This window comes from Strix aluco, chromosome 2 (assembly GCF_031877795.1).
Source record: "Strix aluco isolate bStrAlu1 chromosome 2, bStrAlu1.hap1, whole genome shotgun sequence".
NCBI classification, from domain to species: Eukaryota; Metazoa; Chordata; class Aves; order Strigiformes; family Strigidae; genus Strix; species Strix aluco.
The window spans coordinates 77,826,840-77,849,193 of record NC_133932.1 but is presented as its reverse complement, the minus strand read 5'-3'; the positions used below and the strand labels follow the sequence as shown (position 1 = coordinate 77,849,193).

The following is a 22,354-nucleotide window of genomic DNA, read 5'->3' as shown; positions in this document are numbered from 1 at the left end:
ATGTGAAATGGAGATGCTTGAGCTAACGGAGATCTGAGTAGAGAATCCATCTACTGCAGCACTACATGCAGTTGAATACATCCCACTACTGACATGCTAGTGAACATGTGTTTGGATCTGCTCTGTTGAAGTCTGCAAGGAGTTCAGCTGCAATGTTGCCAGTTGCTGTTGCAGGTCTTTGTTAGATCAGATATCTCTTCACTATGCTCTGTTTCACTGTATAGATGCATTGCCTATAATTTGTCATGTGCAATGGGACAGAAGGGACTCTTTATCAGTGGGTTGGGTTTGTGTGTGGTGGGGTTTTGATAGTGGGGGAGGGGCTACAGTTGTGATCCCTGTGAGAGGCTTCTCAAAGCTCCCCTGGATCCAAGTCGGACCTGCCTCTGAGCCAAATAGCGATGGTGGCTGAGCTTTTGTGATAACGTATTTAAGAAGGGAAACCTGAGAAGAAGGGGAGTTGTGAGGGAAATACCTCTGCAAACACTAAGATCAGTTGAAGAAAGGAGGAGGAGGCGGGGCAGGCGTGCTGGAGCAGAGACTCCCCTGCAGCCCATGGTGAGAGGTCAGGCTGTGCCCCTGCAGCACATGTAGGTCCATGGTGGAGCAGATGCCCACCTGCAGCCTGTGGAGGACCCCACACCAGAGCAGGTGGCTATGCCTGAAGAAGACCAGGACTCCATGGGAAGCCCCTGCTGGAACAGTCTATTGCTGGGAGGACTGCAGCCCACGGGAGGGACCCATGTTGGAGCAGTTTATGAAGAGCTGCCGCCTGTAGGAAGGATCCACATCAGAGAAGTTCATGGAGGACTGACTCCTATGAGAGGGACCCCACGCTGGAGCAGGGGAAGAGTGTGAGGAGTTCTCCCCCTGAGGAGGAAGGAGTGGCAGAAACAACATGTGATGAACTGACCACAACTCCCATCCCCTGCCCCCCTGCACTGCTGGAGGGAGGAGGTAGAGAAATCTGGAGCAAAGCTGAGCCTGGGAGGAAGGAAGGGGTTGGGGAGGAGGTGTTTTTAAGATGTGGTTGTACTTCTCACTGTCTTACTTTTTTTGATTGGTAAATTAGTGTTGTTGTTGTTTTTCAGTTGTTTAGTTTTTGATGTTCTCTTTTAGTTTCCCTAAGGAGCCTGTCTTTTGCCCATGGCCATAATGGGTGAATCATCCCTTCCTGTCTTTGTCTGGATCACCAAGCCTTTTGTTTTATTTTCTCCTCCCCATACCTTAGGGGGAAAGAGTGAGTGAGTGGCTGCATGGTGCTCAGTTGCCCTCTGGGCTTAAACCATGACAATCAGGGAGTGTAGTGACAGGACAAGGGGTAATGGTTTTAAACTGAAAGAGGGTAGATTTAGATCAGGTATAAGGAAGAAATTCTTTACTGGGAGGGTGGTGAGACACTGGAACAGGTTGTCAAGGGAAATGCAGATGCCGCCTCCCTGGAAGTGTTGAAGGCCAGGTTGAATGGGACTTTGAGCAACCTGGTCTAATGGAAGGTGTTCCTGTCCATGGCAGGGGGGTTGGAACTAGATGATCTTTAAGGTCCCTTCAAACCCAAACCATTCTATGATTCTAGGTACCTGTTCACCACTCTAAGAAGGCTTTCCTGAATATCAGCTTTGTACAGGATGCTGTTGTCTTCTGCATTACCCCAACTCTTAAAAATCTTGTTTCTTAAATAATAAAACAAGCATCAGCAGATTTTTGCTGAAAGTGAGGGCCACACACCTTTGCTGGGCAATTGAAACAGGCAACTCATTGAAAGATTACATATGGAAATTGCTACCTACAGACAATCTGCTCAAAACATGTATGTTTTTAGGATTCTGTTTGAGTATCATGTTGTGAAAGACTTTTGACATCTATCCACATTCATTTCCAGGATGAAGGATGGTCTGAATTGGAAAACATCAAATGCCATAGATTTTACAAAGCTTGTTCCTGTTGCGTGTCATGCCATGTAGTCTGTGATAGTCTTGAAGTCTATGAAGTCTACAAGTGTAGTCTATGAAATCTACTACAGCCCAGAAGTCTATGATAAATGATCCATGTAAAAAAAATGAAGGTGGCAGCTTGAGGTTACTGAATCTTTATTTATTCTGTAACAAATTCCTTGTGTTTTTACACATTGGGAAAATCAATTTGAGTAAATTGGACTGTGCTCATTTTTCAGATAAGCTGTGTGGTCCAAGGAATTTGCTCTGAGTATTAACAAAAGCAGATGTTAACTTTTGTAAATAGTCATTAACATCAGGAGCATTTTAGGCTTTGGCTTTTTTTTCCTTTCCATTAGAGGTATTTGAAACCCAAGTGCCAATGCAACATAAGTGACATGTCAGGTCCCACAGAGTTTTTGAATAAATTTCTTGGCTTTGAAGTTCTCAGTTCAGATATGTATACTTGTGTATGTATATGTGTTTGTGCTGGTTTGTGCAGGCTAGAGTTAGTATATCTGATTAATTTAGGTTATTTTTTCCCCTCTCACCAATAGCTGGGAAAAATTCTTATTTACTCTATTTACTTTGTTATTGTAGCAAAGATGTGGATGTCGTAGGGAAGCATGCAGGTCTTCTCTGGAAGGGTGGAAGAGGTTGAGGTTGTAGCAGAATCGGACCAAGGGAATTTGAAAGCCAGGAGGTAGAAGAGGCAGTGGCAGTGATGGTCATAGTAACTTTACATACTTTCATTTCATTCAAAAAGCTATGTACCAACATCTTAAACTGTTTTCATTTTATATTCCAATCATACTTTGGGACTTTGTCAGCGATTTTTAAAAATTAAACCTTTAATATTCTGAGGAAAATATCAGAAATAATTTATCCAATGAATTCTCCATGTGAAGTTATTTTACAATGAAATTGTCTCCATGCTTGTGAATTAAATAGGCCAGGATTCTCCCCAGAGGGAATTTTTATTGTGAATCTGACTATCTAATCCATTTAAAATTGGCAGTTTATAACTGACACTTCATTAAATTCCAACTTTTGCATACTGCTAGAGTTGGTGCTTCAAGTGGGTTAGTCAGGACCTGATCCTGTAACCTTACTTATACAAGCAGTATTATAAAGGTATAATGATTCATTGCACATGTGAGGTCTCCAGTTCTACAGAATAATATATTTTGATTAGTTCAATAATTATCTGTAAATGTTGTTGCTCTTTTGCTGTGTGTGATTCTGCTTCTGGATTTAACTGTGTAATTCTGCACATGTATTAGTCCTTCATTAACAGTCACAATAAATTGTGCAGCTGGAGTGAGATAATTGCATCTGTGGGGCATAGCAAAATGCAAGATAGATATGCCAATTCCCTGAGGTTATGATTAGTCTATAGGAACCATTCTCCCTTGAGTCTTCTTTTGTTATTAGCATAAGTTGTTATTGTAGGAAAGGCTCAACATAATGGAAAATTTGTACTTAAAGTTCAAAAACTTTTTAAAAATTTAGGTGAGAATTAAAGGGGGGGGGAGGGAAAAATAATTTAACTCTTTACATGCCACACTTCCTTGTACCAGAAAGTACAACAAAGAAAAAACTGTTCTAATGAAACATCTACTGACTTTTGCTAAGACTGTTACATGCCTCTGGATGTGCCTATCCAGCTTTAAGAGTCTTGCCACCAACCTGCCACTCAAGTTCCTCCATCTGAAACTGGGACATCCTCAAAGGCAGTTATAGAAGAACGATATTCATTCCTATTTGGTGTCAGTGGAAAGACACAGAGGAAAGATCTCTTCAGAGTAGTTTCTCTACTGAGTTTAGACATATTCCTTATTACAATGAAATAGGCTGTGACCCTCATGGATACAGTTTTTATGCAGAAGCTATGCCACCGATCCTGGTAAATTTGCAAGTGATTTACACCAATGTACCTGCCATTGATAATTTAGAATTGTGCACAAGTTCAGGTAGGCTGACAGACCAGATTGCATAGAAAGATAATATGAAGACACTTTGTCCTGGTTTAACCAGGATAGGGTTAAGTTTCCCCAGCAGTGGGGGGGAGCTCTAGCCGGGTTATTCAGATACCATGCGGACTTCACATCCTGGCAGGTCACATTTTTCCTGGCGCGGAGCGCGGTGCACTCGTGGTTTTGTACATCGGGCTTCCCACTGCTGTATTTGGTAGCTATTTTGCTCTGTTCATTGCTATCACTATTACTGTTATTGTTATTGTTGTTGTTTGTTGTGTTGCTATTGCATTGTTGTATTAAACCTTTCCTTATTTCAGTCTTGGGACTTTGTATTTCACTCCCTTTGTGTGGGAGGGGTAGCGGCCGCGTGGTCTCAGACCCCGGCAGGGGCTAAACCACCACACACTTTCATAGGTTCACTTATTCTTTTTGATTTTTTAGCTGAAATGGAGATAAATTTGCAATTAGTTAGGAAGACAAACAATTTTGGCTGAGATCTTGCCATCCCTACACCATCAAAACAAAGAGGTTTTTGCTGGAATAAAGTTAGAATATCATAGAATGTCCTGAGTTGGAAGGGACCCACGAGGATCATTGAGTCCAACTCCTGACTTTAGACAGGGCAACCTAGAAGTTAAACCATGTATCTATGAGCATTGTACAAACACTTCTTGAACACTGACAGGCTTATAGCCATGATCACTTCCTTGGGGAGCTTGTTTCAGTGCTTGACCACCCTCTCAGTGAAGAACTTTTTACCAATATCCAAGCTGAACTTCCCTGATGAAGTTTTAAGTCATTCTCTTGCATCTTATCACTGGAGACAAAAAGAGAAGAGTTCAGCACCTCCATCTCCACTTCCCCTGATGAGGAAGATGTAGACAACAATGAGGTCACCCCTCAGTATCCTCTTTTCTAAGCTGAACAAAGCAAGAATCCTCAGCTTCTTCTCATAAGTCATGTCCTCTAGTCCTTTCACCATCTTCCTTGCCCTCCTTTGGACACATTCTAATATTTCTATATCTTTCTTATATAGTGGAGCCCAAAACTGCATGCAGTACTCAAGGTAGGACCACACCAATGCTGAGTATAGTGGGTCAATCACTTCTTTCAACTGGCTAGCTATACTGTGCTTAATGGATATGGTTGTCCCTGTTGGCCAACCAGGGCAAACTATTGACTCATACAGAGCTTACCATCAACGAGAATGATAATCATAATAGTAATAATCTGTCCACTGTCTTCCATGGTAGTTGGCACTCATCCTTAAATAGTGTTAAGCAAGAGTAAGCATGAAGTTGAAACTGACAGCAGAGGCCGTCTCCTAAGACCATTCAGCAATGCATCAGTGGTCGCAGAACTTACTCAGACTCCAGGGCTTTATTCAGGTTCACTGATGATATTGATGACTGAGGGGAGTAGAACAGAGGGTGATTCCTCTTCCATCAAATTATCAACTATGTGTGCTCTGTTTATGGCAGTTGGGGAAATGTATAACCTATATACAACAGCTCAGATCCCTATTTTGCAGCAGTGGAAAGAGTAAAAAACACTGAAAACTAAGAATAAACAAGGTTGTGAGGTTGTCCTTGTGTTTTTTGTAAACAGAGGTCTGCAGTAGGATATTTTCTTTATGATTTCCCAGTTGTGCTGGGATACTTGCCAAAGCTAATATTTTGTTGAGAGATATGAAAGACTTTTAATTAAATGTTCAGGTGCCAAAAGGTTAGGGTAGAATTGTTCTTTCTTTCCAGTTTTTTGCAGAGAAGACACAGAAGGATCCTATTAATATTACAGGAGTGAACACTTCATGAAGGCAGGGAGGAAACATTGCCTAGCAAATAAAATAATTCCTGAGAGGACAAAAGGTATTTGAATCTTTGGAAAGGTTCTTCATTATTAGGTGAATTTTTGCTGGCAGAATACGTGGAACCATGCACATAACAGCCCTATGCTCATGTAAGTCACGAACAAGTCAAGAAAAATATTACAGTTTATTTAATCTTTCTACAGCTCCATAAATAAGTGTCAGATTTGTTGAGAATTATTGATTTTTTTTTACAGTCTGTTGAAGGATTGATTCTCACTTTTCTCTGTCTCAGGAAAAATGTTTCACCAAAAAGTTGTATTTGTACATATCCAGGGTATGAAATATCGGATAACAAACAGAAGCACAGTTTATATTGACAATGTGTGCAGGTGAATGGTGTTTGATATCTCTTCAGCTGCAGCAATTGTTGATAACCTTCATGACAATATGAAGTTGGTTTTTTTGTTTATTGTCTTTGGAACCATTCATATAAAAACTGCTCTAAAGAATACAGCTTCAACCGTGAAGTTTCCCTCTTGGCTTCCATGCTGACTTGTATGAAATCTAACCTTTTGAACTCACGCTTCATTTCCTTGGAGGTGCATGAAGGCAAATCTCTGGAAGTTAAGGCAGGCACTGGTTTATTCCAGAATCTCTCTCTTTCTCATAAACTTCTCACACAACGCACAAATATTCCTAGAACTGCACAAAAGGTTCAGGTTGGCTGGAGCAGTTTGTCTCAGACACTGTTTTGAGAGGTGGGAGATGTCAATACAATATTTGATTATGTTTCATCATATTGTGGATGGCTTCAGTCTCAACTTTTGTTCACTGGAATATCAAAAAAATGTTGTATTCTTTACTTTCAGAACATCTACTGCTCCATTGTTCTTGAGGAAATTCATTTTATTATGTCTGTGGTTTTTATACCTGGCTTCCTGATGACGTTATATACCATTCTCACTTTTGCTTCATATGAAACTACTTTACAAGCTTGTTCTTTTGATTTTTCACACATCATTTCACAAAAGCACAGCATAGATTTTTACTTATCTCAGCATAAACGTCAATGCTACATGATTATCTTACTTAAATGAGCAGTTGCTGTTGAAGAAATAAAGAAATAGAGGAACACAACAATAACATCTGCACAAATGGCTTGATACTGCATGGTACCCACCACTGCATGGTACCCACCACTGCATGGTACCCACCACTGCACTTTTAACACACAGCTTTCTCCTCTACTGATCACTTGTTCTGGGAATGACTGGCAATTTAACTTTGGCTAAAAGTTCTCACTTTCCAGTGAAAAAAAAAAAAGAATACAAAATCAATTTTGTACTTTGTTTACACCTCCACAGACCTGCATATTATTTTTCTTTCTGTTGATAAAATGTATTCTCTTCTCCTTAAGACAGCACTAGAGAGAAGACTCTCTACCACGTATTTTGAAAGTATTTTCCTAAATCTGTAAATGGTTCTTTTCCAAATTCCAAGATATTTCAGTGTCACAGTTTGCCTGGACATTTCTTATAGTGTTTATTCCTGTTAAGGTTGTCTTTTCTTTTTCTTGTCATCTGCCAAATTTTCCTGGTTCACCACTGATACAGATTAGCCTTATCTGTGTAGAAACCTCTACCAGTATGGGCAAGAGTGACAAAATCTGGCCTGCAGTAAAGAACAGGTTATTCAGAAGAAATAAAATCAGGCAGTTGAACTAACCAGACACTAATGACTGGGTGCCATGAGTACTGATGATTGATCATTCAGGAATGAATTATTTATCTCAGCCTCATACACAATACTCGGGTACATGTTGTGTAAAATTAAGTATTACCAGTCCAAAGCTTAAGTACTATGTATAATGCCCGTGATAGCTGAACAACCTCTTGACCATTGAGTGTTTATTTGGAAAATGAAAAGCTTGTTAAAAAACTCAGAAAAAATAATGCAAACTTTTTGTTATGCACTTTATAGTCATGATGGTTAACAAATCAATTAACATGTTAATATATTAGTAATTCCTATCTGAATAGATCTGGCTCAATAATTGTTGTAAGGCATCATTCATTTATATTGCTCCAGAGAACATACACTGTCTGAATTCTATTTGTGTTCATTAATTCCTTTCCACTTCACACATAAATATGGTACTTGACATGCTATCCTTGGTGATGTATAATAGCAATTTCCTTCTGACCTCAAGGTCACTTTCTTTTTTGTGTGTGCTACAAGCTGAGATTTCAGGAAGCCTGTATGGTAAAACTGGTGCTCTACAATAACCCCTGTTGCTATGTGATAATTAATTACTTCTAAGGCTATCTTGTATTCTAAAGGTACGGACCTTTAAAAGTGTATTTGCTGTGCTACATGTATGCTAAACTTTATTTCATGGACTGAAAGAAGATATCTGCCTACTTCCTTATATACCAAAGCACTTCATACCCAGTTCAGACTACTGTTTGCAGATTTAAAAATTTGTAATACTGGTTGCTGATTATGTCCAAGGCCTGAGTTTCATAAGTGAATAGGCTCAGATTAAGGACTTGGCTGAGAGAAACTGTCTGGAAAGCAGGTGAAAACCATTCACTGGGAAGAGATAATTGTTTATCATAAAAAGGAGTTTACTACTGTCCTGGTTTAACCAGGATAGGGTTAAGTTTACCCAGGCAGTGGCTCTCGGGCCAGTCCGGACAGGGCAGGAGATTAAGAACGTGCTCTACACTGCAGCCGGGGAGAATGGCCCTTCCTGGAGCCTTTGGCAGAGAGCAGATGGGGAATCCCGAGGCCGACCTCTAGGCTTTTGGAGCTGGGGATACAAAGGCTCTGAAGCTAACTATACCCTGACTGAGAAGGAGATACTGGCAGCGTGTGAAGGAATTCGAGCTGCCTCAGAAGTGGTCGGCACTGAGACACAGCTCCTCCTGGCACCTCGACTGCCGGTGCTGGGATGGATGTTCAAAGGAAAGGCTTCCTCCACACATCATGCAACAGATGCCACGTGGAGTAAATGGGTTGCGTTGATAACACAACGGGCTCGAATAGGGAACCGCGACCCCCCAGGATTAGTGGAAATGATCATGAACTGGCCAGAGAGCAAAGATGCTGGGATGTCACCAGAACAAGAGGTGAAACGTGCTGAGGAGGCCCCACCATATAACGAGCTGCCAGAGGAAGAAAAACAATATGCCCTGTTCACTGATGGGTCTTGCCGCATTGTGGGAAAACATCGACGATGGAAGGCTGCAGTGTGGCATCCCACACGAGAAACCACTGAAGCTGTTGAGGGACAAGGTGAATCGAGCCAGTTCGCAGAGGTGAAAGCCATCCAATTGGCTTTGGAGATTGCTGAGCGAGAAAAGTGGCCGAGGCTCTATATCTACACTGACTCGTGGGTGATGGCAAGTGCCCTGTGGATGTGGTTGCAGCAATGGAAACAGAACAACTGGCAACGCAAGGGCAGACCCATCTGGGCCGCTGAAGTATGGCAGAACATTGCAGCCCGGGTGGAGAACCTCGTTGTGAAGGTGCACCATGTGGACGCCCATATACCCAAGAGTCGAGCCACTGATGAACATCAGCATAACCAGCAGGCGGACCAAGCTGCTAAGATCAAGGTGGCTCAGGTGGACTTGGACTGGCAGCATAAAGGTGAACTGTTCATAGCCCGGTGGGCCCATGAGACCTCGGGCCACCAAGGCAGAGATGCAACATATAGGTGGGCTCGAGATCGAGGGGTGGACCTCACCATTGACACCATCGCAGAGATCATCCATGGATGTGAGACGTGTGCTGCAATCAAACAAGCCAAATGGGTGAAGCCCCAGCGGAATGAAGATCGATGGATGAAATATAAATATGGAGAGGCCTGGCAGATCGACTACATCACACTGCCACAGACCCGCCGAGGCAAGCGCCACGTGCTAAAAATGGTGGAAGCAACCACTGGGTGGCTCGAAACTTATCCAGTGTCCCACCCCACCGCCCGAAATACCATCCTGGGTCTTGAAGAGCGAGTCCTGTGGCAACACAGCACCCCAGAGAGGATTGAGTCGGACAACGGGACTCACTTCCGAAATAACCTCATAGATGCCTGGGCAGAAGAACATGGCATCGAGTGGGTCTACCACATCCCCTACCACGCACCAGCCTCCGGGAAGATCGAGCGCTACAATGGACTGTTAAAAACTACATTGAGAGCAATGGGGGGTGGAACCTTCAAACACTGGGACACACATCTGACAAAGGCCACTTGGTTAGTGAACACAAAAGGATCTGCCAATCGAGCTGGCCCGGCTCAGTCAAAACTTCCACGTGTTGTGGACGGGGATAGAGTCCCTGTGGTGCGCATGAGGGATCTGCTGGGAAAAATGGTCTGGGTTAGTCTTGCGCTGGGCAAAGGCAAACCCATCCACGGGATTGTTTTTGCTCAAGGACCTGGGTGCACCTGGTGGGTGATGCAAAAGAATGGAGAGGTCTGATGCGTACCACAAGGGGACTTGATTGTGGGTGAAAACACACCGTGAGTTATACTGTGCTTTTGTTAATTTTTCTTTGTCAATGCTAATTGCTAAGTGGCAGCTGGATGTGACGCACATGGTACAGAATAAAGGGGTGGATTATGTCCTGGTTTAACCAGGATAGGGTTAAGTTTCCCCAGCAGTGGGGGGGAGCTCTAGCCGGGTTATTCAGATACCATGCGGATGTCACATCCTGGCAGGTCACATTTTCCTGGTGCGGAGCGCGGTGCACTCGTGGTTTTGTACATCGTGCTTCCCACTGCTGTATTTGGTAGCTATTTTGCTCTGTTCATTGCTATCACTATTACTGCTATTGTTATTGTTGTTGTTTGTTGTGTTGCTATTGCATTGTTGTATTAAACCTTTCCTTATTTCAGTCTTGGGGCTTTGTATTTCACTCCCATTTGTGGGGGAGGGGCAGCGGCCACGTGGTCTCAGACCCCGGCAGGGGCTAAACCACCACAACTACAACCACTGTAATTCAAAATAAGGCTATGGTATATAGCATTTAACCTTCATACTCACTGTTCAGTAAATGCTGCAAAACACCTGCATGAGTTTGTAAGTTAGAGAGTTTTAAGTGCGATAGAGAGGAGAAACAAACTCTATCATGTGGCCTGGAGTGATGGCTGTCAGCCCTGTCCCAAAGGCCATTCCAGATACAAAGAAGGAGGAGTTTAGGCACACACACTGGCTGCAATTTCTATCTATCCCAAAGGAAAAAGAAACAAATAAGGCAACTGTCTGGTGGGAAAACTTGAAGAGCTAGGAGTGGTGCATTCTGCTATTAATTATCTGATCCTATACTATAAAAAATGCTAAGAAGCAGGCGAAGATAATTTTTACTGAGGATCATGCACATTGATGTGTGAGTCTGCTCCACTTCATAAGTGATAGAGATGAAATTACAGACAGTAGTTCCAAGAGCTGTCAAAGGAAAAAAAAAAAAAAAAGCCAAATGAGAGGCTATAACAGCAACGTTCAAAAGCCTCCCACAGAGAAAGTTAGATTTTTTGGTTTACGTCACTACACTCTGTTAATCAACTCTGTACTTGCCTTCAGTTTCGCAGTTGCTCCCTGCTGTCCACTCCCAATATGTTTGAATGACCCCTTCTTAGCACTTCCAGGGATTTTCCAGAAGGAGTTTCAATTAGGATACAGGATTTGGAGCAAAGGGCTGATGGTTTTTCTAGATTTCAGAAGAGATGTGATGGACTTCTTCTGACAGCTGAGAAAGGATTCCTAAGGATTGTTCTCAAACTGTAGTGCTCAGGATCCAGAAAAAAAGTACTGCAAACTATTAAATGTATGAATTCAGCAGGCATGCATCCAACTTCTAGCTCTGTAGGCCTTGTGATTTTCTTTACGATTGTTCTGACTAACTCAAAGTTGTGTGATTTTAAAGGTTTTAAGCTATGAAACCCCTTTTATCACATGCATTTCAAACCTTTTCTGTTTTCAGATATTTTCTAAACTGTCTGATCATCTCAAGTTTGTGCAATGAAGCTGGAAGCCCACTAGAGTGGGATTGGGATGGAGACATTTTGTCCCATTCTAGCTATATTTTTAAATATGGTGATTATCATAATTCTAGTATATTGATATTCCAGTAGTGTGGAGTTGGGATTATAATGCCAGACCTGGGTATGCTTCAGTCTGTGAACATGAAGTCTTTTGTGACTGTGTGTTAAACTAGCAGTCTAAAAGACAATAATATTGTTCATTTTCTTGTATTTCTCCAAACCAAAATAAAATTGAGTTTGCTGTAAGAAGCTGCATGGTGCTGCTTTCTCTTCAGTGGTTATGCTAGGAGTGGTGTGGGTAGACAATTCTGTTTCTAAGGGTGAAAAGCTGAAAACTGACCCAGGAGATCAAGACCACTGCTTAAAAACCGGACCTTTGTCACTAGAATGACTCCACAGTTCTTGCTGTTGCCACATCTTTTGCATAATTATGGGTATATCCCAGCAGCCTTTTTGTGTGTCGTTCCACTTCTGCTCTACTGAGCTCTAGGCTTCCTTTGTTCTTGCAGGGTTTCACTCACACTCTGCATGTTTCATGGACTGTTTATGATTGAGCTATTCCTTGATGTTTTGTGCTTAATGTACGACAGAGGGAAGACGTTACATACCTGCCTGAAATGAAGGTTAAATACCTGTAATGGGGCATCATGACTGTTAGACTCAAAGAATGGAAGACTTTTCATTCAAGACATTTCGTTTCAAATTTTATAAAATGAGGGTCAGGATGCTATCTGTAGAATAGATGATGTATGTAGCTTCTATCTTGTTTCTAAGCATGAGTGTAAGAAGAAAAAAGTGTATTCAGGAATTTAAAATAATGGTAAGCCCTATTGATTAATAACAAATATAGAAAGAGCAGAAGAGGTAGGGGCAACAGTCCATGCCTTCCTTCAACCCTCATTTTTCTGATTTACCTGCTCAACAGATTTATATTTTGTGCTTATTTTGGGAATCTCTAAAAAAATAAGAGCAATAGAAATTAAGAATTAGGTGAAGGTACAGAACACAAAAGATCAGGGCAGAAACAGGATGGTGGTAAGAAAGTGATGGGCTTTTTTTCAAACTACTCATTCACTGGCCAGGAGTGCTGATAAGGAAGCTGGAGAAGGATATTGCCTTCTGCCTTTTTATTCTTGTTCTCTTTCTTTCAATCCTGATTTCTCTCTCTCTCGACATTTAAAATCAAAACTGTCTGGAAAATTCAAGTCAAATTCAAGGATGAATTGCTCTACAAAAATATATGCTTTTTGGCAAAACTGGTTGAAGTGAGAAAAAAATTTTTCCATCCTGTAGCCCTTAAATGTGCTGCAGCAGAGGAACAGTAGAGTATATGTAATTGGCTGCATATAATTCACATACGATGTGAATCTGTATTACATACAGCCATAGGAGCAGATACCATAGTTGAAACAAACATGTTTTGATCATTTTGTGTACTTTTAGGCAGGTATAGGTAGTATTTAGATGCAAAAGAGAAGGAACTATGCTTGTTTTCATTCATTGCCTACCATGCTGAGACAAATCCACTTCTTCCTTTTGCCCCAAGGTGTCTTTTATAAACTGGTATGTGCAATCTAAGTTTGCAATAAGAACAATTAAAATTTCATGTTGTTTTTTATGTTCTCAAGTGCTATGGTTTAATATTTCATTCTGCCATCAGTTTTCAGATTAAGGAAGAAAGTGTTTAGGAAAGACATTTCTCCAGTAGTAATATTCAAGATGCTTTACAAGGAACGTGAGGACTATTTAGAAGGACTGTTATGGTAGAAAAGGGGAGGCAGCATAATAATTTATTTCCCTCATTCTTGTTTACATTCTTGGAGTTAAGCTCCTGACGTGAAGGAAGTAAAAAAAACCTGTTTTTGAATTAAGCAATATTTTTTCTGTCAGACAATGGAAATGGTTTCTCAGCATGGTAAAGAATTTGCTGGTAGCTGTTGAAAAGAGAGAAAATTATTTTTCGGTTGCCTATAGATTTCCTGGCAACTCTCCGTAAAGAAGCTTGTGGGCTTCTGAGATATCCCTTGACCTGGTCTAAAAAGTCAAATAATCTTTCCAGGTGTTGCTCATGGAAAGAAACATAGAAAATTCTCAGACTGGTGACAAGCAAAATTCCTGGGAGTATGTATATGCTATAAATTTGGGTCTATTGCTTATTGTAAAAACAAAACCAAACCAAGCAAAAAAAAAAAAATCCTTTCAAATAAAAATATTGTAAAGTAGTAGTACTTTGCCTGGACTGGAAATTATGGTCATGCAAAATATTAGAAATTACTCAAGTCCTTCAAAGTTTACAAATGAAGGTGGCTTGCTGTGTTTTCTCCCTTCCAGTTTTGAGAGAGTCCTCCATTTGAGCATCTTTTCAAGATGTGGAGCAGTAGGGCTATTTGGGAAATCTCAGAGAATTTTGTGGAAAAGTGAAGCCTCTTCTACCTTTTTCAGCATGGTCCTGGTGCTGCTGGATCCCCAAAACCAGAGTCCTGAGATGAGCAGGGTGAAAGATGTCATCCTTATTTACAGACAATTAAAAACATGATGCTTGCACAGGGTTTCCTTGCAAGTTGCTTACAGCTGTTTTTCCTGAATTCCTGGCTGTCATTTGAAGTCCATCTCAAAAAGACTTTACAGTCTTTGTGCAAGCCTACAAAACAAGAGGACACAAGCAAGCACTCCAGGATTTATACTGATGGACAATTACAATATTGTTTACTGCCAGTTGAGAATATAAACTTAGGAGAATGAATGTTAAAGGACCTCAGCGGGCCGTGTGTTCCTCCTCTTCTTTATTATTCCTCTTTCACACCAGTTCCAGGGAGACAGCCTGCTGTCCCCAGATGGTCTGCTGAGACACTCACATCTGTCTCTTCTTAAGGGAGTTACTCTTAATGAGCTGAGCACCTGGGAAATCAGAAGTGAATACCTGGAGTGATATTTTCACTTCTTCATCTATTGATATGGGAAATATGAGAGCCTGAAAGTGTGAGACTGGAGGAGGTAACAAGCAGTTGTGTTCTTCAGTGCCATGGCATAAATGGCCAAGTCACTTACTTTGGTCACATCAGGACTCTGCTCCTGCCGATTCAGCAGTGGTGAAACCATGCTAGTGAGGGATTTCTCTTCTATAAGGAATTATCTTTCACATTCACAGCTCTGAGCAAATATCTAAATATTTTAAAAGCAGTGCAGCGTTTTTTGTGTCACTTCCTGTGAAATACACCATAGGGAAGGTCTTCAATTTTACAGAACGGTCAAAGCACAGGCAAATCACTGACAGAAGGAGAACGGTTTTCAATTTGCCAAAATGTAGACTTCAGTAAGTATTTCCAGTGATGAAGAGGCTTTGGAAAGGCATGGTCTTGTGAGCACTGCAGCCAGAGTGAGAAACTAAAATCTATTTCAGCCATGTGTACAATGCAAACAACTTCAAATCCAAATACAATCAAATAACCAATATTAACCTCTTATCTAAAGGGTTCTTCACTTTCATTCTCCTAAGGTTTGGCTGCCTATATTATGGGGTATTTGCAGCTTCCAGGGTGACCTTGGTTGGGCAACTCATTAAACATCTGTGTCGCAGTTTTTTCATCAGTACAAATGGTGATGATGACATTTACCTACTGCCCTGGGGCTCTGTAAGGCTTAATTAGATCACATTTCCAAAACATTTTGAAAATGGTGTAAGATCTTCAACTGCTGAATGTTACCAAATTAAGGCATGGGTGATATTTCTGGCACGAGCAGTGTGATGAAAGAAGATGTTATACTTTTGACTTAGATATCAATATGTCATATTGCACCAGGCTCACCTGTGAATGGTACCAGGTTTGCATATGATGCCATATAGTTATGTAGCCTGTGATCCTATATATAATCCCATCCTTAGTGTATTATGGATTACACACTTAAGGCTTAATATTACTTTTGTGCTGATTTCATGCTACTATAATTCCATCAATTTCAGCTACACCTCATTTATAACAAAAAGAATAGAGGCTGTACAAACTTTGTATACAGTTTGCATTCAGCCTTATAGGATTAATTTTTGTCTTTATGAGAGCGAGTCTTTTCTGTTTTCATTTATTCTCTTCAGGGTTAGCATGAATAGGTGTGTTCGGTTGTTACTCTTACTACGGTGGATGGCAATTGCTATTATTAGTGTTTGTTGCTGGGGTATATGGCAAAACTGCAAATGGAGAAGCTAGGCAGTGGAAGGATGAAATGACTGAATTAGTTGTTCATCTAAAGCATGCTTTCAGTTTTCCATAGAATCAGATTTTGCTTCTATTTTTATTCTGCTTGCAGACATACACACACTTTGACTAGTCCCTTAAAGCTTTAACAACACTTACTAAACCCATCACTCTCCTTTGTGCTTTACGTCAGATGAGAAGGGTTGAAACTCTGGCAATCTTCACAAATTCCACACCACGTTTGTCCTTGCTCTTGCAGTCTGTGACAATTCTGGCAATGGCCCCAAAAGCCATCGAAAACACTTTTTCACTTGGATTATTAAAACTATCAAGGATCTCTGTAAATATAGCTTGGAGCTCTTTCTTCTGCAAAACCAGACATGTTAAAAGGGCTGAAATAACTACCATTTGCTATAAACTGGATGGAGAGGAAAATTATTAGAAAGTGCCAGTCCAATGGTGCATGCACTCAGCCATCTGCTACAGGGACAGCAAGCTTTGGAGGCAGGAAAGGAAGGTTATTCTCCACTTTCCTTCACATTCATGACTTGCTATAGTGCCAGTGCACAATGTTCTGATCCTGCTGTAGCCTTTCTTACTGTGCCTTTTTGGAGCAAAAATATAGGGTTTTTTGTGTGATAAGAACACAAACTTTCTGGTTCTGGCATATTCCTTGAATTCATTGATGATCTTCAAGGATACAAAGCCATGAATGAACAATTCCCTACTTACCTTCTGTAGGTGCAGAGCAGCATTTCCAACTCTGAGAAGACCAGCTCAGCTAATAGGATTTAGATCAGCTAGCCATTTCTTCAGGTGCCCCAGGATGCACTCATCCTTTAATACTTTGTAAGTGGATTCACTGCAGAATAGCTAAAACAAAAGTGACTGGCAAACTGGTGGGAGAGGTTTCCTAACATTTGCCATTCTCAAACTTCTCAGTTGTCTTACAACTAAGAAAATCAGCACTTGTAAAGTCCACTTTACTCTGGTTACGAGCATCATCCTTTCTCAATGCCTTAACCTTTGAAATACTAAGGATCTTCTATTTGTAGCCCTGTAATATGTCTTTTTCCATTGTAGTTCTCACACTATTGTTGTGCTGTTATTCTTGCCATCTTACACCTGCAAACCCCAATATCATTGTTATGTCAGGTTTCTTATGTGAAGCAATCGCCACCTGCATGGAATTAGCTCTTTGTTACCCACTTTTTCCTAGTCCTTATTTTGAAGCTTTTAGTTTACATCAGAGGAAAAACAAGACTTGGTGAATAACAGTGTAGATAATAATAATTTAAATAGCCAATAAGTATTACTCAGTGATGTGCATGCACAAAGATTGGCAACAGATGATTGGGCAGCACCTGCAGCTGATCAAAATGTTCTCCAGTCAGTGCTAATAGTGGGAACTGTCATGAGATGTCCTCATGAAAAGTATTATGTGAAAAAGCTGGTGAAACATCATCATCAACAGCTTTTCTTCTTGATGGCCACCTTGAAGTCAGTGTGACTAGCAAAGAGCCCACAAATAAAACTTTGTGCATGTGAGTCTATCTCAACATCCTTTTTGTGACACTACGCCAAATATACATTAAGGTGGGATTCAAGCACAGGAAGATTTAGCTATTGAAGCAAGTCATTCTTTAGTTGAGAAAGACTGACAGCATTAAGCCTCAGATATCCCTAATTCTTCAAAACAGGAAGGAGGCTCAGCCCAGCAACCAAGGTCATCGCAGTCAGCTTCAGCACCCACTGGTGCAAGAGGGGAACGACCTTGGTAAAAATGGAAAAATCGAGCCTGGGGTAGTGCTTGACAGTGATCCATAGGATAAATATGATTGCTTGTAGTGTTAAAGAAGGAATAATCTAAGGGAGGATGCATTATAGAGCTAGTAAATCCTGTAGTCCAAACAGATGTATTCAGAACTTTTTTCCCTTACCTAGCTAGAGGAAGAACACCTTCCAGATAAGTCTCTGGCATTGATAAACAAGTCAACATGGTTGGTAAATTTAATCAAGGAGGTTTTATCCTTCTTAATGGTACCTTTCAGAGTGTCAGGTGCACAGCTGGATTCAGGACAAAAAGTGGACTAATCAGTCCTGCACAGGTAGCCCAAAGCATACAGTAAAACAATGAAAGTTCCACTGTCATTTCAAATCAGGCTCTCTGCCCTCACAAATTTAATAAGGATTAGATTCTACATTTTCTGTCAATGTCTGGTGATGTACTAGGCAGAATGGAATTGTGGGGTTCGTGTTGATCAGATCTATCCAAAAGCTTACCAGTCTACTTCATGACAAAGGGCTGTCTGGCTTTGAAATAGAAAAATATATACACCCAAATGTCCACAGATATTGAGACAAGAGGGGTAGATGATTTTGGCACTGTGAGTCCTGGCACTGTACCCTGTCTACACGTGACTAATACAATCAGCATACTGCTGTTTCTATTTCCATGTTGGCACATTCATTATTTTTTCTGCCGATACCCAACACATACAGTTGGTTTATCAGTCCTATTTATCTAATGGTATTAAATAAAGTGTCTTGCAGTATCCCAGTATAGAATATGACTGGAGTCCATTTGTGGCTTCACTGAAATTTCAGCTTACTTCAGATCTGAACTCCCCTTGAACCACCATGCTATGACTAGGAAAGTCATTAATTTCTCCCATTTCTTTTCTGCTTCACAGCAGACACGTTGATGATTAGCTGCCCCTTATTTAAGTCAAGAAAAAGTGTGAATGTCACTTTTGGAGTTACTGTCCTTTTGTTTTATTCGCTTTAAATGTCTCTTTTTCACCCAGAACAAAAAGAAAGCAGGCAAGCAAGCAAGACACACAGATGTCGACTGCGTATCTCTGGGGTTTTTGTTTTCATCTTCTGGTAAGCACAATTGAGAACAATGTTCGCTACAACTCTCAGTGAAGCAAGCCTATCTGCTTGGATTAGCCCAAGCCTGATCTACCATGTTAATAACACTTGTCTTTTCATTTCATTGTTATTATGGCACCATCTTATGCTTTTTACATATTTTTGTTTGTAAAATTTTAGTACACAAACTCTTCTGCAAGAAAAACGAGCAGATAAGACAGCAAAATACAAACTCTGAAAGTAATATAAGTGGGAGACAGGCAACAGGAGAGATGTTGTTTCAAAGTATACAGATATGTTGGGTTTTTGTTTGCATTTGAAGAAGAAATAGGAAACTAGTCATTTCTCATCCTATTTGTCAAGCAACTTTCTGCTGATAGGTTTTCTTTTGCATTCATCAGTGTTATTTAGAGCACATATTTTTATTCAACCCAGGGCATTATTATTGCAGATGGCTCCACTCACCTTTATGAAAATACAGAGGATTCTCCTGTCTGAAAATTTTGTAAAACAGCTGTCTTAAAAGCCTCCTCATGAACTTCCTCACTCAACTTACTTTTGGAGTCGATCTCAAACTATCGTCTATGAACAGTCTTCCTCTGTAGCTTGTACAAATAGAATTATCCATTACATTAACATTTACTTCACCAAACTGGATGCTTTGAATCTGTCCTCTGGGCCATACACAACATCTGGGAGCCTCACTAAGTGATGCATCTGAATGACCAAGAAGATTAATACAGGAGCATAAAAAACACCAATAGGCACTTTGCTTTCCTTAGAATGTAATATTATAATGAGGACTTTTGCTGCCTGGGGAAAAAAAAAGGACAGAAATTTAAATTGAAAATAATCTTTAATCTTGTTGTTTTTGAAATAAATACACTTTGGTATTCTCCCAAGCTACAGCAAATGATATATTATTGTCACTCAAGCTGACAGTTAGCAGAGGGAAGCTGTCATCAGTAATCACAATTGCCACTGGCCAGGTAGCAATGGTACAGCCATTACCATCCACTGCTATAACTGTGTGAGGATGGATGACTTGAGGTTTTCTTGATCAAATTTCAGGCTTTAAAATAACTATGATGATTGATTTTTAATTTTTTTTTCTATAGGAGGGAAATAATTAGAAAGATTTTGGGTTTTTTTGCCATGAGGCCAGAAGGAAATTACTTTTCTCCAATCTGTAAAATTAGTAGCCTAAGTAAAGAAAGAGGCCAAGCAGAAAGAGGTGAAGAAGTTGTGGTAGACCTGCCAAGAAAATAAAGGACTACGCTGAACCATGTATCTCTACAAGCTCAGGCACACAGAGCTTTGTTTGTCATAGCAACATATTAATTTTTTTTTTTAGCTAACGGTACTAAATGCCCCTATATTTTAAGGTAAACAGAAACCTGAAACAGAAAAATTATCAGATCTTGAAAGAAAAGGTCAAGCAAACTGATTGTTCCTGCTTAATTTTTTGCTTTAAAATCATATTAAAATTCAGTAATAACAAAAAAAAAAAAGTTAAAACAAGTATCAGTCTGCACATAGTCTGCAGCCGCTCCAAACTCGGGTCTTCTGCCAGTGTCTCATGAATTCCTGTTTTTCATCTGCTAGGAGACAAAGGATGAAGAGATTTTACCCAACATCTGTTACTTGGGTGTATAAATGCACACAGATATTCTTTCAAAGTTTTGCTGTTTAAGGGTCACTTTGTCTTAAACTTTTTCTGTTACTGGAAGCCAACCATCGAAAACCCAAGAAAGGCTTTCTTGCAGACATTTTACATTTCCAGCTTACTGTGGCAATGGTGAAACTCCCCACCCCAAATCCTCTTGAGAGACCCTGGTGATCTGTCTCACGCTCTCTCCCTTTCCTCATAGCTCTGAAGTGATACTCTCTCCTAGTCTGATTTACAGTGGCCATCCGTAATCCACAGGTAACCCCTCAGGCATGTATCAAAAGCCTTTGGTTATGAAACGAGGCAGCACTGTGTCCTAAGCCTGACTGCATGTTCTTACAGCAATAGGTAGCAGAGGAACATGATCCTTAAAGCTGTGACTTAATTCACAGCTTTCAAACTTGTTGAAGTATGGTCTCTTTTTTTTGTCACTTCAAGGAGCTCTGCAAGAACTTGGAGGCTGACATTTTTTTTTGGCTCTGCCAGTTGAGTTGAATGGTTGTAAATTGAAGAAAATGTACTGGTCATACCAGGTGTTACAAAACCTCTTCCCTCTCCTGCTGAGGAAGTGAGGTCGAGAGGAGTTATGTGAAATTGTGGAGGAACTGGACTTTCAGCTGTCTACTTCTCCCCATTTTTGACCCACAGAATGAGCCTTGAGCCAGAATCACTGCAAAGTTAGCAGGATTACCTTGACCTCCTGTGCACACTTTCTCTTTTACTGTTTCTACCTCAGTACACTGTCTTGCATGTAAGCCGGTGTCTGGCATACTCTCCACTGCATGACAAACCACAGTTCTCCTATCTGGTCATTCTGGAGATCAAGAGTCTGGCTTAAGACCAGAAAATTAATTTATATTCTTATTTTGGGAACACAACCGCTTACCTATCACAGGGGAGGGAATGTCTCAGGAGGGCTCAAAGCATCTCCCCTCGGTGCTTTTCAGACAGTAAGCACACAGCTTCTGTAGCTGCCAGACTGGCAATGACTTTCTCCATAGCCTGAAGGTGGAAATAAATGGTATCTATGAACTATGTCACCCGGAAGAAAATAAAACTTATTTAGTTTACGTTTCTCCTATAGATTCATTCCTCTTCCTGGTTTATGTGAACAAAGTGAAGGTCAGCATCTGAGTGGGATCGATTCACAGCTCTGCAAAAGACTTCTGTGCCAAATAACAAGCAACGCAGCTTGGGAAGTGAGAAAAGCTAAAGGCTTTGCTCTTCAATGTGATATGTGCATCTGCTGCATTGCTTAACAATTTCAATAGAAGCTGAAGAAGCCGAGGATTTTACAAAATGAGATCAGGACACAAACACGAATGGGTGGACATGAGATGGTTTAGTAATCCAGGTATTTTCCTGCTGTAATCATTGGGTTTCTGATTATTCCTCATCTCTCCTGACAATGTGTGTAATAGGAGGTGTTTAATTCAAATTATGGTCCAACAGGGGCACTAATTCATATCTGAAATGCCTATATGTGAAAACCTGAAATGAGGCATTTTCAGAAAGCACATCCTCCCTGTTTTCTGCTACTTTCTAAGGCTGAAATGTGAAAATGTTATGAATATGGGTTTTCTTTTTGTTTTTGTTGTTGTACTTCTGCCTTTGTCCATCAGATCTAAAAATTGGAAAGCTGTGGGAAATAAATGAAAACCAACAAAAGATAAATAAAATTTAATTAGGCCCTAAAAAGTCTTTGTTTACGTGTGGGCAACCAGTTTGTTGATGCCAGCTTTTGACCGACATGACAATGTTGCTTTCTGGTTTTCAGACTGTTTCTTGTACAAACAGATCGTAAATCCTCCTAGCAGCCCTGGGGAGAAACTGCTAATTGACTCAGTTTGTT

General features: G+C 40.6%; 1 long non-coding RNA gene across 1 annotated transcript in view; it reads left to right on the top strand.

Annotated features, from left to right (window-relative positions):
• LOC141920240 (uncharacterized) overlaps positions 1–22,150 on the top strand; it is a 42,057-nt gene extending 19,907 nt beyond the window's left edge. The window contains exons 2-3 of the long non-coding RNA XR_012622269.1: positions 18,767–18,845; positions 21,587–22,150. This is a non-coding gene — a long non-coding RNA (uncharacterized LOC141920240). The remainder of the gene's footprint in view (positions 1–18,766; positions 18,846–21,586) is intronic.
• Positions 22,151–22,354: the final 204 nt, after the last annotated feature.